At 38.6% G+C, this 17,623-nt stretch overlaps 2 protein-coding genes across 13 annotated transcripts in view; one reads left to right on the top strand and one right to left on the bottom strand.

Annotated features, from left to right (window-relative positions):
* Nucleotides 1-17,623, bottom strand: part of LOC132159557 (balbiani ring protein 3-like) — a 286,577-nt gene that overhangs the window by 205,062 nt on the left and 63,892 nt on the right. The window lies entirely within an intron of this gene.
* Nucleotides 1-17,623, top strand: part of LOC132159562 (uncharacterized) — a 92,036-nt gene that overhangs the window by 13,041 nt on the left and 61,372 nt on the right. The gene's annotated exons all lie outside the window — the stretch shown is intronic.

Genomic DNA, 17,623 nt, shown 5'->3' with positions numbered 1-17,623 from the left:
TTACTATGCATTAGTACACAACACCAGTATTTGAGTAGAGTTATTTATATTATATTAAAGTAAGACTGCTTGCAAAAACTTTTCTTTCTTCCCCAGACTAATGGAAAGAAAACATCCAAAATGCACCTTTAAATGTTTCTGTTATAGCACTTTATTTCTGTCTGTAGACTTCTATTTCAATACGTGTCTTTTGAAGGCTGTTTTCTCAATATTACTTTTTCATCTGCAATGGGACAAAACTTCACTTCAGCAGCACTAGCATAACCAGACTTTAGTTTTATTGCCATATATATATTGGAGTATTAAAGATCCAAAATCCCCTCTGTAAAAGGAGTCTAATGTCAATAGAATGAAAAGTATTTTGAACCTGGCTTCATCCAATATTTTTTATTTATTTATTTTTTGTCTAGAAATGTTTGTTTGTTGTTTCTTACCGTAATCAATCAACTGTTAGTTTGGTGAAAATCTTTTTTTTTTTGATACCCCATTCATCTGGGGTGTATGTGGATCTATTTATTTAATTTTCAAGTACAGTGAGGTGTGTGAAGTTTTTGACATGCGTTTGTGTAACAGAAAGGCCAGGAATGTGTCCAATGACTTTGGCTGGATTAAGAGGACCATGTGAAGAGTTGTGTGTCAGGGACTTTGACTGTCCGAGAAATGAGAAGTGCTGCAGCTCTATATGTGGAGGACGGATATGTACACCTGCATCCTAAGGTATTCGTTCTGTTGATGCTTGGGTCCCCAACACATTGAGTATTTTATCATTTGAAAAGTCAAAGTAACTGAATTTGGCCCATTACACCATTTTAATTGCATGGCTTTTCATCGCTGATCTCTAAAAGTAAAGTTTGTGTTGCATGCGTGGAGTTTTCTGTAGTGGGTTTGAATGCCTCTAAATAAAGGGACTAATTTTGTGCAGTGAAGCCTGATCTGTGTCTCAAACCAAATGTGTGCTGATAACTCTTCCATGATTTAATGTTCTTCCAGACAGAAGTGTGTCCCAGCCACCGGTGGACATGCATGCAGAGAACGTGCCAGTTTAACAATTGGGCAAAGTCTTTGTACTTAAGGTCTTTTTGTCTTCGTCAAATAAATCTCAGTTTAAACTCCTGTGTGTGCATTTGTTAAATTCTAATGTTTTTTTTTTTTTGTGTGTGTTTGATGTGTTGGGATAATTGTTTTGCCTACTGAGTTGACTTTTATACGATTTGTTACATGATTATATCATAATTGTTTTGGGGTTTTTCATGTTCTAACGCTTAATGCCTAATAAATAGTATTTCACCAAAAACATTAAGAGAATGAATGGCATGTCTTGGTCTGTAGTATTATTGTCTGTGTACATAATTAACTGTTCCTCAAAAAATGGGAATTGATCTTCCAGATCCCAGAATCCACTGAATTGATACATTGAAGACTAAGTTAGATGATAATTAAACGTCCAAATCAAGTGTTTATCAGATGTTCTAGATCCATCAATTGAAACAATCACAAGATGAAATCAAGGTTTCAAAAGTAAAGCAGAAATTAAGCGATTATTCACAATAACATAAAAAAGGAAATTAAAGTGAGATAAGGGGGTTTATACCAAGTCCAGGACGTATGGGGGTGATATGATATTATGGATATGAGACTGAGAAAATTACTTTTGCACAAAATAGTGTAATTGTGACAGATGAGGACACCCAGAAACAGTAAAATATTATAAAATGTATTGCATACGAAAGCAAGACTTTACCCATCTCAACAATTAGGTCTGAGGAGAATTATGTCATTCTAAGTGATATTAGCAAAACGAATAAAGACAAACAAGTGTATATGAGGAAATGATAACATGTTAACAAAGAATATAGAAGTATCATTACTTTAAACCCGCCCTTTACACGCCACTCAGGAACAACGTCATGCAACCCCATCATTTCACCAATGAAGAAAAGTTATCAGAAAACTAAGTAATAAGTCACTGGAACTAGCGCAATCACAAAACGAACATGATAAAGCGGTCATTTGTTTGCATGGATTGTTTTTTTTTTACATCCGAAAGCATCAATGTTTTAGTATAATACGTGATACTTTGATCATAATGAATTAATTTATCAGTATTTAAAATTAGTCACACAGAAATAAGGCGTTATGAACATAACACTCGCTGCTGACTGAAAGTGAGTTGTGAGCTCAGCTTATTTTAAAAAGTCTTTAATGCTGAGGTTATAGTTTTTATCTTTCTGAAATGATCTGCAGTGCTGAGCTCTCCAGAGGTGGAGAAACTCCGCCTTTGTAGCTACATAACCACTCCTCTAGCCCCAGCTGGCCCGCTTTGGCCCAAGGTTTTCTTCGGGCCAAAAAAGCCGGACCGTTGGCCCCGAAGAATAGGGTGACCAAACGTGCCATTTTCCCATGACACTCCCTGGCCAGGATTTCTATACTACCATGAGAGCTCTAGAAAGCAGACGGTTTTGTGTGCTTCTGAATCGCTCTCACGGTTCTTTGATGTCATACACCAATGCTCATTGCTGCTCCAAGTCTAACACAAATATTTCGATTATGTACAATTATGTCCTTCATTAAGAATAAAAAAAGGAAACCAAAGCCAAAACCTGGATATTTTAGGCAATATAGAATTCCTGTCCAGGACGTTTCCTGGGAAAATGGCATGTTTGGTCACCTTCCGAAGAAGCACAGACGAGGAACGATTAAGCACTGGAAGTGACAGTGCAAACGCAAATGGCCCTGACACACACTAGCACACCCACTTTTGGCCCGACAGTGGAAACGCGGCTAATGGCTTAAGCATGCCATGACAACTTCAATGCCTATAGAAATGTAACTGAATCAAAATTTAACAAACTATGAGAAATTATTACATTATTATTGTGGAATAGATGCATTACTTACAATTTAAACTTTACAGCATTTATCATGCTTAATATATAGTACATGCATATTTATCAAATAGTGTAAAGCAGAGCTAGTAGACCATTTATCTATTTATTTACTGCCTTTACAGCACACAACCACACACAATTTGGTGTTTGTTAGGGCAGTGCGAATACAACAGTATTTTCTACATTATGCAGTCAAACATGACAGCCTTAAATGCTGTGAATCCATTAGGATATTTTATAAATCCTCATATGCTGTTTTTAGCACTAAAACCATTACCTTTTTTAAATGCTTAACTTACCAATGGCTAGATGTAGCCTGTGACCTAAACGTTGCTGACGAGTCCAGTTATTAAGTGAGACAGCCTTGACGATGTCTGGATATCATCTTGATCATCTTGATTGTAGACCACACTCCTCGTCAGTGTTATGAACGGTGAGGCTCTTATATGGCTCGGAGGTAATGGCAAAAAATCTCATGTTCCTTTGATTGAGTTTCTTTCTTCTGTTGAACATAAAAGATATTTTGAAGAATGTGGAAGACAAACAGTTGCTGGTTCACGGTGACTTCCATACTTTTTCCTTCTGTCAAGTCAATGTCTGGTTACCCACATTCTTCAAAATATCTTCTTTTGTGTTCAGCACAAGAAAGAAATTTATTTAGGTATGCAAGACAGTGAAGATACATCTTGAGGGGCAGTGGCCCAAACTAAAAAAGGGGGCTCAAGGAGGGTGGGTTCTTGTTAGTAAGAATTATCCAGTTGTTCAAATATGCTCTGTAATAATTGAATTTATTGTAGATATTTTGATAAGAGTGGGCTTTCCCTCACTCGCTGAGCCTGCTTCTGTTTCATCTTTAATTGAAGTTAGGGGAGAGGGGGATAAGTTGAGCCAGTGGGTAAGTTGAGCCACCCCCTGCATCTTGGCAACTGTACACTTTTACTGTCATGTGACCATGTATTTTGGAACCACACGTCATTTCTGCCAGACTGTGAAATGGAGAAACACACTGGGGGAATGGAAGGCTATAGCCAGGGTTTGAAAATGAGTGTGGTCTGGGTGGGAATTGTGCTGTAATAACCCACTCATTATATACACTAAACACTGTGAAAGCGACCGACAATAGATGTTTGTGTTGTTTTCTCAGTTTTGGAGAAATTAGAATTGTTAAATTATATCATATTGCACCATTACTTTTAGGTTAGGGGTATATTATTTTATCAGTTTATTATTCATTCAGCAATACACATGCCTATTCTTGTTTTAGTTTTCATTAATAACCATTGCTATATAGATGATAATCTTGTCTAGTGCCCTTATGAATGTTGTCAGCAGGACTTTGTGAAAATGTACAGTAACTACAATATGAAATAACAAAGATGCAACATACTTGTTCAGATACATACAGATTTCTTCACTAGTGTTATATTTTTTTTTTACTATGCTACTTTTTTACGTTTCTGACAGATAATGAAGTGTATTTTATTTCTTCATTTATTAATTAATTAATTTATTTATTTTTGGGTTTGTCTTACCAAAAAGTATGTTGTATCTTGTCAGCAATAACATGTGAGTGGGCTCTTTTGATTTCTATCAGTTTAAGTCAAAGTCAAAGTCACCTTTATTTATATAGCGCTTTAAACAAAATACATTGCGTCAAAGCAACTGAACAACATTCATTAGGAAAACAGTGTCAATAATGCAAAAATGATAGTTAAAGGCAGTTCATCATTGGATTCAGTTATGTCATCTCTGTTCAGTTAAATAGTGTCTGTGCATTTATTTGCAATCAAGTCAACGATATCGCTGTAGATGAAGTGTCCCCAACTAAGCAAGTCAGAGGCGACAGCGGCAAGGAACCGAAACTCCATCGGTGACAGAATGGAGAAAAAAAACCTTGGGAGAAACCTGGCTCAGTTGGGGGGCCAGTTCTCCTCTGACCAGACGAATCCAGTAGTTCAATTCCAGGCTGCAGTAAAGTCAGATTGTCCAGAAGAATCATCTGTTTCCTGTGGTCTTGTCCTGGTGCTCCTCTGAGACAAGGTCTTTACAGGGGATCTGTATCTGGGGCTCTAGTTGTCCTGGTCTCCGCTGTCTTTCAGGGATGTAGAGGTCCTTTCTAGGTGCTGATCCAGCATCTGGTCTGGATACGTACTGGATCCGGGTGACTGCAGTGACCCTCTGATCTGGACACAGACTGGATCTGGTGGCCAAGGTGACCTCGGAACAAGAGAGAAACAGACAAATATTAGCATAGATGCCATTCTTCTAATAATGTAGCAAGTACATAGGGTGTTATGGGAAGTGTTTCCGGTTTACCTAATTAATGCAGCCTAAAAATCCTTTAACGGATTTGGATATTAAAAGCATATAAGTATGTTATGTGTATGCCAGGTTAAAGAGATGGGTCTTTAATCTAGATTTAAACTGCAAGAGTGTGTCTGCCTCCCGAACAATGTTAGGTAGGTTATTCCAGAGTTTGGGCGCCAAATAGGAAAAGGATCTGCCGCCCGCAGTTGATTTTGATATTCTAGGTATTATCAAATTGCCTCAGTTTTGAGAACGTAGCGGACGTAGAGGATTATAATGTAAAAGGAGCTCATTTAAATACTGAGGTGCTAAACCATTCAGGGTTTTATAAGTAATAAGCAATATTTTAAAATCTATACAATGCTTGATAGGCAGCCAGTGCAGTGCTGACAGGACCGGGCTAATGTGGTCATACTTCCTGGTTCTAGTAAGAACTCTTGCTGCTGCATTTTGGACTAGCTGTAGTTTGTTTACTAAGCATGCAGAACAACCACCCAATGAAGCATTACAATAATCTAACCTTGAGGTCATAAAAGCCTGGATTAACATTTCTGCATTTGACATTGAGAGCATAGACCGTAATTTAGATATATTTTTGAGATGGAAAAATGCAGTTTTACAAATGCTACACTGTAAAACCCGACAAATTAACTTAACTCAAATCGTTTGAGTAAACCGATTGCCTTGACTTTAAAACCCGACAATTAAACTTAACTCAAACGGTTTGAGTAAACAGATATCCTTAAGTTATGTTAACTCAAACCGTTTGAGGAAACCGATTGCCTTAAACCATTTAAGTTGAAAAAACTAAGTTATAAGTACTCTGAACTTAATTCAGTTGAGTTCACTGAAAGAAGATGTACATTGCAATTAAGTAATTAAGTGATTAACTAAGTGCTGATTGAGCATTAGTGATGAACACCTGCTGTTAACAAACAGAATCACTGAAGAGAAACACAAGAACTACTACAACTGACTTCAGACACAGTCTTAGATGAAATCAACTGAAATAAAACACATGAAATCTCTCAAGATCTGATTAAACAACCCCACAAACAGCATCACCAGCTCCACTTATTAATAACCAGACTGACTTTATTTCTGTCAGACGTCTACAGAAGATCTTATTGAGAATGAACTAAGGTTTAGATGTTGATTTATTGTTTCATTTGAAGTAACCATGTTAGAGATCAGTGTTTGCTTTAGTTGGGTTCTTGACCCTTGACTTCTGTCTTAGTCTTTTATAATATATTATTTTATTTATTATATTTTTTGTTGTAATTCAGAAGCCCAGAAGAAATGCCATCAGGTGTTAACCTGTACCTGTATGTAGGTTGTTATACTTTATATAGGTGATGATAGTTATTCATTATTATTGACAATTATTGATCCGTACAGAGTCTAATCTCTGATGAAATAAATGTGCAATTAGTATTAGTGGACCTAGTAAAAATGACACTAAGATTCAGTTAATATAAAAATGACTTCATAAACATTTTGTACACAAAACTTTTTCTTCTATGCCAGTAATTGGTCAAACACAGACATTAATAATCAGAATATTAACCTCTACAATGGTGATGAAAAAAACATGCCTCAATGCATGCTGGGTACTATTGTAGTACAAAACTCATCCATGGCTCCCAGCATGCTCTGCAGCATTTTTTTTATGGTCACCATTGTTGAGGTTCATATTCTGATTATTGATGTCTTTGTGTGACTGTTTGACACCGTAGAAGACCACACAGTTTGTAAAGTCATTCAGATTAACACAGAACCACTTGCTCTTAGAATCACTTTTACTACATAATCAATCAAATTTTACAACACATATTTCTTCAGAGATTAGACTCAGTACAGTTCAATAATTTATGATTATCATCACCAATATAAAGTATAACAACCTACACCTAGATACAGGTTAACACCTGATGATATTTTTTCTGGGCTTTTGGATTACAACAAATGTGTTTTAGAAACACACGGTTATAACAGCCAGAGAAAAGACTAAGACAGAAATCAAGGGTCAAGAGCCCAACTAAAGCAAACACTGATCTCTAACATGGTTACTTCAAATGAAACAATAAATCAACATCTAAACCTTAGTTCATTCTCAATAAGATCTTCTGTAGACGTCTGACAGAAATAAAGTCAGTCTGGTTATTAATAAGTGGAGCTGGTGATGCTGTTTGTGGGGTTGTTTAATCAGATCTTGAGAGATTTCATGTATTTTATTTCAGTTGATTTCATCTAAGACTGTGTCTGAAATCAGTTGTAGTAGTTCTTGTGTTTCTCTTTTCTTCAGTAATTCTGTTTGTTAGCAGCAGCTGTTCATCACTAATTCTCAATCAGCACTTAATTAATCACTTAATTACTTGAATGCAAAGTTTTAAAACTTACATGGTTTAAATCAAGGCAATCTGTTTACTCAAACGGTTTGGGTTAAGTTAACTTGTCGGGTTTTACAGTGAGAAACGTGGCTTTCTAAGGAAAGATTGCGATCAAATAGCACACCTAGATTCCTAACTGATGACGAAGAATTGACAGAGCAGCCATCAAGTTTTAGACAGTGTTCTAGGTTATTACAAGCAGAGTTTTCAGGTCCTATAATTAACACCTCTGTTTTTTCAGAATTTAGCAGTAAGAAATTACTCGTCATCCAGTTTTTTATATCGACTATGCAATCCATTAGTTTTTCAAATTGGTGTGTTTCACCGGGCTGTGAAGAAATATAGAGCTGAGTATCATCAGCATAACAGTGAAAGCTAACACCATGTTTTCTGATGATATCTCCCAAGGGTAACATATAAAGCGTGAAGAGTAGCGGCCCTAGTACTGAGCCTTGAGGTACTCCATACTGCACTTGTGATCGATAGGATACATCTTCATTCACTGCTACGAACTGATGGCGGTCATATAAGTACGATTTAAGCCATGCTAATGCACTTCCACTGATGCCAACAAAGTGTTCAAGTCTATGCAAAAGAATGTTGTGGTCAATTGTGTCAAACGCAGCACTAAGATCCAATAAAACTAATAGAGAGATACACCCACGATCAGATGATAAGAGCAGATCATTTGTAACTCTAAGGAGAGCAGTCTCAGTACTATGATACGGTCTAAATCCTGACTGGAAATCCTCACATATACCATTTTTCTCTAAGAAGGAATATAGTTGTGAGGATACCAACTTTTCTAGTATCTTGGACAGAAAAGGGAGATTCGAGATTGGTCTATAATTAACTAGTTCTTTGGGGTCAAGTTGTGGTTTTTTGATGAGAGGCTTAATAAGTTTGAAGGTTTTGGGGACATATCCTAATGACAATGAGGAATTAATAATAGTCAGAAGAGGATCTATGACTTCTGGAAGCACCCCTTTTAGGAGCTTAGATGGTATAGGGTCTAACATACATGTTGTTGGTTTAGATGATTTAACAAGTTTATACAATTCTTCCTCTCCTATGGTAGAGAATGAGTGGAATTGTTCCTCAGGGGGTCTATAGTGCACTGTCTGATGTGATACTGTAGCTGACGGCTGAATGGTTGCAATTTTATCTCTAATAGTATCGATTTTAGAAGTAAAGTAGTTCATAAAGTCATTACTGCTGTGGTGTTGGGAAATGTCAACACTTGTTGAGGCTTTATTTTTCGTTAATTTAGCCAGTGTATTGAATAAATACCTGGGGTTATGTTTGTTTTCTTCTAAAAGAGAAGAAAAGTAATCGGATCTAGCAGTTTTTAATGCTTTTCTGTAGGATATGTTACTTTCCCACCAAGCAATACGAAATATTAAGTTCTGGCAGTGTTGCCAGATATTGCTATGAAAACAAATAAAAATAAATTAATACAAATATATTTCCACCTATAGTCACTAATGGCCAACAAACCATCTGTTTAGTCAGTTTTTAGGAAGGATACAACTTGTGTTGTAGTTGAACAACTTGGTGTTCAACGTATTGTTCCAGAAATGCTAACAATTAAATATTGAAATTTATTGAAACTTCATTTAGTTGGTTTTATGTTGTTAAAGTTTTTAAGTTTTAACCATTTTTTTTGTTTATTATCAACTTTAAGAAAATAAATATGACTGTCTGTGAAAGAAAATCATTCAATTTGTTTTTAAAATATAATTTATTTACATGGGTTTGAATCAGATTTGATCAGATGGTCATTTCACACCCAGATGGAACATCTTACCCACTGACTCGCCTCGGGTCAACTTAGCCCTAACCCAGGGCAAACTGAGCAATGAGAACACTTTTTTTTTTTTTTAATAAGAAGCCATATTTTTAGAGTCCTTTGTCATAGATATATTCTGATCATTTAAAATTATAGGAATACTTTCTTTCGGATAGGACAGATAATTTAATTGTACTTCTGCATCATTTTTCCCTTATCTTGAGGACCACAATAGTAAAAAGTGTCTAATCAAACTTTCCCCTATAAGTATTAGACATTTAATTTAATATTTTACTGCATAAATCTACAACCCGAATTCCGGAAAAGTTGGGACGTTTTTTAAATTTTAATAAAATGAAAACTAAAAGACTTTCAAATCACATGAGCCAATATTTTATTCACAATAGAACATAGATAACATAGCAAATGTTTAAACTGAGAAAGTTTACAATTTTATGCACAAAATGAGCTCATTTCAATTTTGATTTCTGCTACAGGTCTCAAAATAGTTGGGACGGGGCATGTTTACCATGGTGTAGCATCTCCTTTTCTTTTCAAAACAGTTTGAAGACGTCTGGGCATTGAGGCTATGAGTTGCTGGAGTTTTGCTGTTGGAATTTGGTCCCATTCTTGCCTTATATAGATTTCCAGCTGCTGAAGAGTTCGTGGTCGTCTTTGACGTATTTTTCGTTTAATGATGCGCCAAATGTTCTCTATACGTGAAAGATCTGGACTGCAGGCAGGCCAGGTTAGCACCCGGACTCTTCTACGACGAAGCCATGCTGTTGTTATAGCTGCAGTATGTGGTTTTGCATTGTCCTGCTGAAATAAACAAGGCCTTCCCTGAAATAGACGTTGTTTGGAGGGAAGCATATGTTGCTCTAAAACCTTTATATACCTTTCAGCATTCACAGAGCCTTCCAAAACATGCAAGCTGCCCATACTGTATGCACTTATGCACCCCCATACCATCAGAGATGCTGGCTTTTGAACTGAACGCTGCTAACATGCTGGAAGGTCTCCCTCCTCTTTAGCCCGGAGGACACGGCGTCCGTGATTTCCAACAAGAATGTCAAATTTGGACTCGTCTGACCATAAAACACTATTCCACTTTGAAATAGTCCATTTTAAATGAGCCTTGGCCCACAGGACACGACGGCGCTTCTGGACCATGTTCACATATGGCTTCCTTTTTGCATGATAGAGCTTTAGTTGGCATCTGCTGATGGCACGGCGGATTGTGTTTACCGACAGTGGTTTCTGAAAGTATTCCTGGGCCCATTTAGTAATGTCATTGACACAATCATGCCGATGAGTGATGCAGTGTCGTCTGAGAGCCCGAAGACCACGGGCATCCAATAAAGGTCTCCGGCCTTGTCCCTTATGCACAGAGATTTCTCCAGTTTCTCTGAATCTTTTGATGATGTTATGCACTGTAGATGATGAGATTTGCAAAGCCTTTGCAATTTGACGTTGAGGAACATTGTTTTTAAAGTTTTCCACAATTTTTTTACGCAGTCTTTCACAGATTGGAGAGCCTCTGCCCATCTTTACTTCTGAGAGACTCTGCTTCTCTAAGACAAAGCTTTTATAGCTAATCATGTAACAGACCTGATAACAATCAACTTTTTTGAGACCTGTAGCAGGCATTAAATTTTAAATGAGCTAATTAAGTGGATAAAAGTGTAAAATTTCTCAGTTTAAACATTTGCTACGTTATCTATGTTCTATTGTGAATAAAATATTGGCTCATGTGATTTGAAATTCCTTTAGTTTTCATTTTATTAAAATTTAAAAAACGTCCCAACTTTTCCGGAATTCGGGTTGTATATTATATACTAAAAAACAACTGATTTAGAAGATTTATAATATATTTGTAACTATAGGCCTACTATTAGCATTAGTTTTAATAAAATATGATGTGTTATAGATTAATTGAGTGATTATAATGGGAAACATACTTAATTGCAAGAATTGAAGTGTGACAAACTGTTAAATATTCTATATTATTATTTACCTGCTGGCTTTCTGGGGCTTTGTATTCATGTTTGTGACGCTGAACTGGCTTTTGCAGTATGGTGGCCATATGCGGCAATCATTCGGGAACAAATCACCGCCAGGATTTTCATATTTCCTAAAATATCCAGATTTTGGCTGTTTGCACTGTCCAGGTCGATCGTTGTGTGACATTCGTGACAGACGAGAAGACGGCTCCTTGTGCTTTCAAATCGCTCTCGCATGTTTGTTCGTTCGTTCGATTTGAAACGTCGCTGCGCTCTTTGGTGTCTTTTTTGATCATTGCTCAGCGATGCTTCAAGTCAACCGAATGAACAAACACGCAAGCATATTTGCATCGCTTTGATCGTTCCCTGTAGAACTCACCTTCTCACATGCAGAACCCATGTTTGGTCAATTATATACAATGAAACTTGATAAAAATTGCCATTTGTTGGCTTTTTTTCTTAAAGATTGTCATATTTAAAACTCATGAACGCATGTTTCTGCTTATAATACAGAACAGCACAAAACATAATGGGTTAGTCCAAAAATGCACATTAAAAACAAAACAAAAAAGTTTCTGATAAATTTTAATTTATCAAATGTCCTTATGTAACCCCCATTGACCACCACACCTCGTTCTTGTTCTCGTTCCAAGAGAACGCATGGGAGGCGGACGCACTGACAAGGAAGCTAAATGACTGCAGCGACTAGCATCAGTCACTTGTGTGTCTCTTGAGATCAGGGGAGTGAGGTTTTACCTGCACAGCTCTTACTCGCTGGCCACCATTACACTCACCCACCTAAACCTAACTCCCATCTGGGTCACGGCACCAATGTAATGCCTCTCTCCCTCATTCCAAACTTGAACGGAATCCACTGAAGAACTGACTTGACTCAAGCTTGCACATTGTTTGTGTTTTTTTTATTACCTTTTTTCACACTGCCTGAATTTTTATACATTTATTTAGTTTTTTATTTTGTCACTTTGAGCTTCTTTGACCACATCCTGTACATTATCTCAGCAGACTCAAATTTACCATTAAAATTCTTATTGTGCATTTAGTGAGATTTTAAAGTTTGGTTGTGTATTTATTACCTAATTGTATTAAATTAATCACGTTGTCATTGTTTTCTGCACTTTTTTTATTATTGAATTGTGATATGGGATTAATAATAGTTTGCATTTCTGAGGGGACAAGACTCTTGTCATGATCATTAGATGGAGTGCCCATGAGCTTCAGTAGAGGGCATTCCACTCAGGACCATTCCACCCATCAACCACCAGATGTCACTTGGACACTAGCACCTCTCATACTGTTGCACCACACCCGAACTACATCACCCATGAGTCACTGCATCACAATCACCCTGCCACACCTGCACCTCATTCATCAGCCAATTTCCTTGTCACACCTGCACCTCATTTACACACACACATAAAAGCAGCACACTCACTCTCACTCACTGTGAAGTCTTGTTCAGCCAGTCTGACATTTCCGAGCATTTTTCCCTGTGTTTGTTATTCCTGTGTTTTGACCTTTGGACTGTGTATTCCGACTCTGATTCTCCGCTGCCTGTTCCGATCTCTGCTTGTTTCTGGTTACGATTCTGGTTATCCCTGACTAGTGATGGCAAAATCGAGGCCTCGTGAACCAATGAAACAGTTGAACCAAATGTGCCATATTGTTTCGAGGCTTCGAATCAATCTGACACCCGTCTCAACGGTGACACCTAGTGGTCACTTGCAGGTGTTGATCTGAAACAACCTTGACGAGCCATTAAAAAAATCTGTTGTTGTTTTATTATTATAATGTTCTAATATGTGAAGCTTGTAACCTATAGGCTCCTCACTGTGCATAATGTTATTTTGGTCATGAAAAATGAATATTAATAAATGAAATCAAGCCACAATGTCTCACTTTTTTAGAGATTTTTATTCAAAAATATTAATTTATCTGCTGTGGAAGGACTTAGCCTACTTCTTTTTTTACAGATAATTTCTCCAGCCTTTGAAAAAATCCTCTCACAAGGGACACTTGTTGCTGGCATACAAAGATATTTTTTTGCAAGGACATACAAATGAGGAAAGATTACTGCTCTCTCTTTCCAGTAAGTTAGTGGATCATGAGTTCTGGGCAAATACGCATCGTTGATGTATTTTTTCACTTCCACTGTGGCATCAGCTGTAGCATTGTGTATCATCTTGGTTTGATGGATGCGAGTATCAAAAAGTTCCCATAAACTGTCCTGTGTTTCTACTGGTGTTGATGTTGATGGTGATGGTGATGATGATGATGATGGGTGTGATGTTGACATTTCTGGGTCTGAATAAAAATGAAAACAGCAATTAGTAACAAATCCTAAACTGACGGCATATATGAAGGATATATTATATTACATGATTCAGATTACATAACATAACACAGACTGAAACTGCTCACCAGGATTTGTGTTTGAACGCATCAGTGAAGCACACTCCAGTGTGATATGCTTTTCAGCTTCCTGGGCTTTGGCAGCATTTCCAAATGCCACATTTTTGAACCTTGGGTCCAGCAGTGTAGCCAGTGCCAAAGCTCTAAAACTCTCATAACCTCCACATCTGGAGTGCAGACCTTCTTGCAGATGTGAGCCTATGAGCCAAAACAGGAGAAACACATATTTATAATAATGACAATAATATGACAGTTATGGCCAATCACATGGGTAGTATGGTCATTGTGGCCTACCTAATTGAACAGTTGATTCCTGCGTTGCATTTCCTTTTTTCTGTGCAAGCTTGTGCTGCAACATTCTGTACAGTGGTATAAGCTTTGAAGCAGACACTCTCTTTTCCTCTGACATCTCTGTTGTTGCGAGTTTGAATGGTTGCAGTATTGACAATGATTGTTGAATAATGTCATAATCAATACTTGTCAGGGGAGCAGTATCATTGTTTAAGTAGGAAAGTGCAGCAGCCACTGGTTCACGTTGGTCATACAAGCGCTGTAGCATGTCAAATGTGCTGTTCCATCTCATGTCAACCTCCTGTATCAGTTTCAGAGTTGGTCTTCCCATCAAGCTCTGCATCTCCACAAGCTTGTCCTTTGCTTTGCAGCTGGATCTGAACAACCCCACTATCTTTCTGGCCTTCTGGCGTATTTCATTGATGACTGGGGTTTGATCTAGTGCCTTTTTCACAATCAAATTTAAAGTATGAGCAAAACATGGGACATGGCGAAGGTGGAGTAGCTGGGCACTTAGGATCATGTTAGATGCATTGTCAGTCACCATGCACTGAACTTTTGGAGGTTATTCCCCACTCAGCCATTAGCAAGGCTTTAGCCTCCATGAGATGCTGGGCTGTGTGGGTTTGGTAAAACCTCCTTACACCCAGTACAACAGTTGCCATTTTTGCCTCTGGTGTTATGTAATGGCAAGTCACACCAAGATATCCATCCATATTAATGGAGGACCACATGTCAGCTGTAAGGCTAACAAATTCGGCCTTTTGTAGGTCCTCCATTGTCTTCTCCTTGGCTTTGTTGTACTTTTCGCTGACCATTATTTTAAGCACCTTCCGGGATGGGAGGACATAGCTTGGATCAAGCTTGTTCACAAATGCCCTGAATGCCTCATCGTCCACGATGGTGAAGGGCTGCAGATCCTTCACCACCATGTTTATAAGAGCCTCATCCAATTCCCTCTGTCTGACTTTTAAAAGAGAAGACGAAACATACTTTCAGACAAATACATTGGAAAAATACAGCTTCAATTAGTGCACATCTATTAAAAGTATAGCCTACTGGTTCATTATTTGGAAACCTTCCAGTGTTTATAATCAGTGCTTTATATAACTTATAAACTTTATAAACAGTGTCCCAAAAGGTTGTAATTATATTTCAATTATAATTATATCCCAAACAATGCATACCTTGCTTGTAGCAGTGTCAGTAGCAGGCCTAGGTACAGGGGGAATGCCATCCTCTGCACCCTGCAAAATGGCAGGATGAGTGCTCCTCAAATGGCGCATCATGGATGATGTATTGTTGCAGTAGGCTAGCTGCCGATCACAATACACACATCTCACTTTATTTGGGGTTTCTAAATGCAAATGCTCCCACACCACAGATGTACGGCATCTCTTCTGGGGAGCTTCCATTTTATCTATCTATCCAAATCTATCTATCTATATATGAATCGATCTATGTATCTAGATATGTATCTATAATCTATGTATCTATATATGTATCTATCTATAATATATGTATTTATATATGTATCTGTAATCTATCTATATATGTATCTATCTATTAATCTAGCTGTCTATATATATTTATATCTATGTATCTATTAATGTGTCACTATATGTATACTCTGTCTGTCTCTAGCCTCTCAGTCAATGTGTTGTGTAAATTTAAATGTAAGTCTAAATTGCCTATAACTAATCAAATCGCACTATGTCACTATATCACCAAAAATCCGCTATCTCAAAGTCAAACTCCTCTCACAAAAACCCACAAGGTCAAAATGCGTTTATTTCACTTTTATACAGATGTGCGATTGTGTGGTCTGTTCCCGACCGTTCCAATCAAACACTGATTCGGCGGACCACACCTGATGAAACAATTAGTGAAACACTTCGAGGCTTCGTTTGGTCATAGTCACGTGACATGGGTGTTTCGAATCACGCTTCGGATCAGTGTTTCGACACATCTGCGCTTCGGGATCTCGCAAAGCTTCGGAACGACTGTTTCGCTTCAGCCATCCTTATCCCTGACACACCTGACGCCATTCCTGATCTCTGCCTGTATGAACATTCTGTTTAATAAATGCTGCATATGGATCCGAACGCCTCCGACTCCTTGTTACAGAAGACTTCGCCAAACCAGGATCCAGCAGGTTTATTGAACCCCAGACCAGGTAGAGAGCCAGCTAAAAGTTCATTTAACCCTTTAGGTGTGCTTTGCTCCATTTATCAAGATGGCCGACCAATTGAGCTCTTTGTGAAGGAATTCCTTCGGTATAGTCACCTTTTGCCTGGGGATGAGGATCTGGTAAAGGACTGTTTCTGGAGTGGTCTTGACGCTAAGATAAGCTTAAGTTTACCAGAAGAAGACCCTAGCTGGACCCTGGGACAGTTTATTGACTTTGTACTGCAGTTTTGTGGCTCTCCCTTTACACTCTCCCTTGCCGCTGTCGCCTCTGGCTTGCTTAGTTGGGGACACTTCATCTACAGCGATATCGTTGACTTGATTGCAAATAAATGCACAGACACGATTTAACTGAACAGAGATGACATAACTGAATCCAATGATGAACTGCCTTTAACTATCATTTTTGCATTATTGACACTGTTTTCCTAATGAATGTTGTTCAGTTGCTTTGATGCAATGTATTTTGTTTAAAGCGCTATATAAATAAAGGTGACATTGACATTGACATTGACTTGAGGAGGTCACTTCTCCAAGGTATCCAGCTCCTATCCATTCAGTGGTCCCTGTACCTGAGCTTCTGCACAAGATGGCCGCCAGCCCAGCGGCGCTGCTCAAGATGGCCGCCAGCCCAGCGGCGCTGTTCAAGATGGCCGCCAGCTCAGCGCCGCTGTGCAAGATGGCAGCTACGGTCGACGTTCCAGAGTCAGGTCAGGTCCCCGTCGACGTTCCAGAGTCAGGTCAGGTCCCCGTCGACGTTCCAGAGTCAGGTCAGGTCCCCGTCGACGTTCCTGAGTCAGGTCAAGTCACCATTAACACCCATGAGTCAAGTAAAATCACAGTTAAACTTCATGAGTCTAGTCAGCTCACCATTGATCAGGTCCCTGTTGATTTCCCGGAGTTGAGTCAGGTTCCGGTTGACCCTCCAAAATCGAGTCAGGTGCTCATGGACCCTCTAGAGTCAGGGTTAGTCACCATCGACCTTCCAGAGTCAGGGCTAGTTTCTGTTGACCTTCCAGAGTCTAATCACGTTCCAGTTGATTCCCCAGAATCAAGTCAGGTTCCGGTTGACCCGCCAGAGTCGAGTCAGGTGCTCGTGGACCCTCCCGAGTCAGGACTAGTCACCGTGGACCCTCCAGAGTCAGGGCTAGTCACCGTGGACCTTCCAGAGTCAAGTCACCGGTGATCTTCAAGGACCGAGTCAAGTCACCGGTGATCTTCAAGGACCGAGTCAAGTCACCGGTGATCTTCAAGGACCGAGTCAAGTCACCGGTGATCTTCAAGGACAGAGTCAAGTCACAGTCGTTCTTCAGGAACCAAGTCACAGTCGATCCTCAG

This window comes from Carassius carassius, chromosome 16 (assembly GCF_963082965.1).
Source record: "Carassius carassius chromosome 16, fCarCar2.1, whole genome shotgun sequence".
Classification (NCBI taxonomy): Eukaryota; Metazoa; Chordata; class Actinopteri; order Cypriniformes; family Cyprinidae; genus Carassius; species Carassius carassius.
This window is presented reverse-complemented; position numbering and strand designations above follow the sequence as displayed.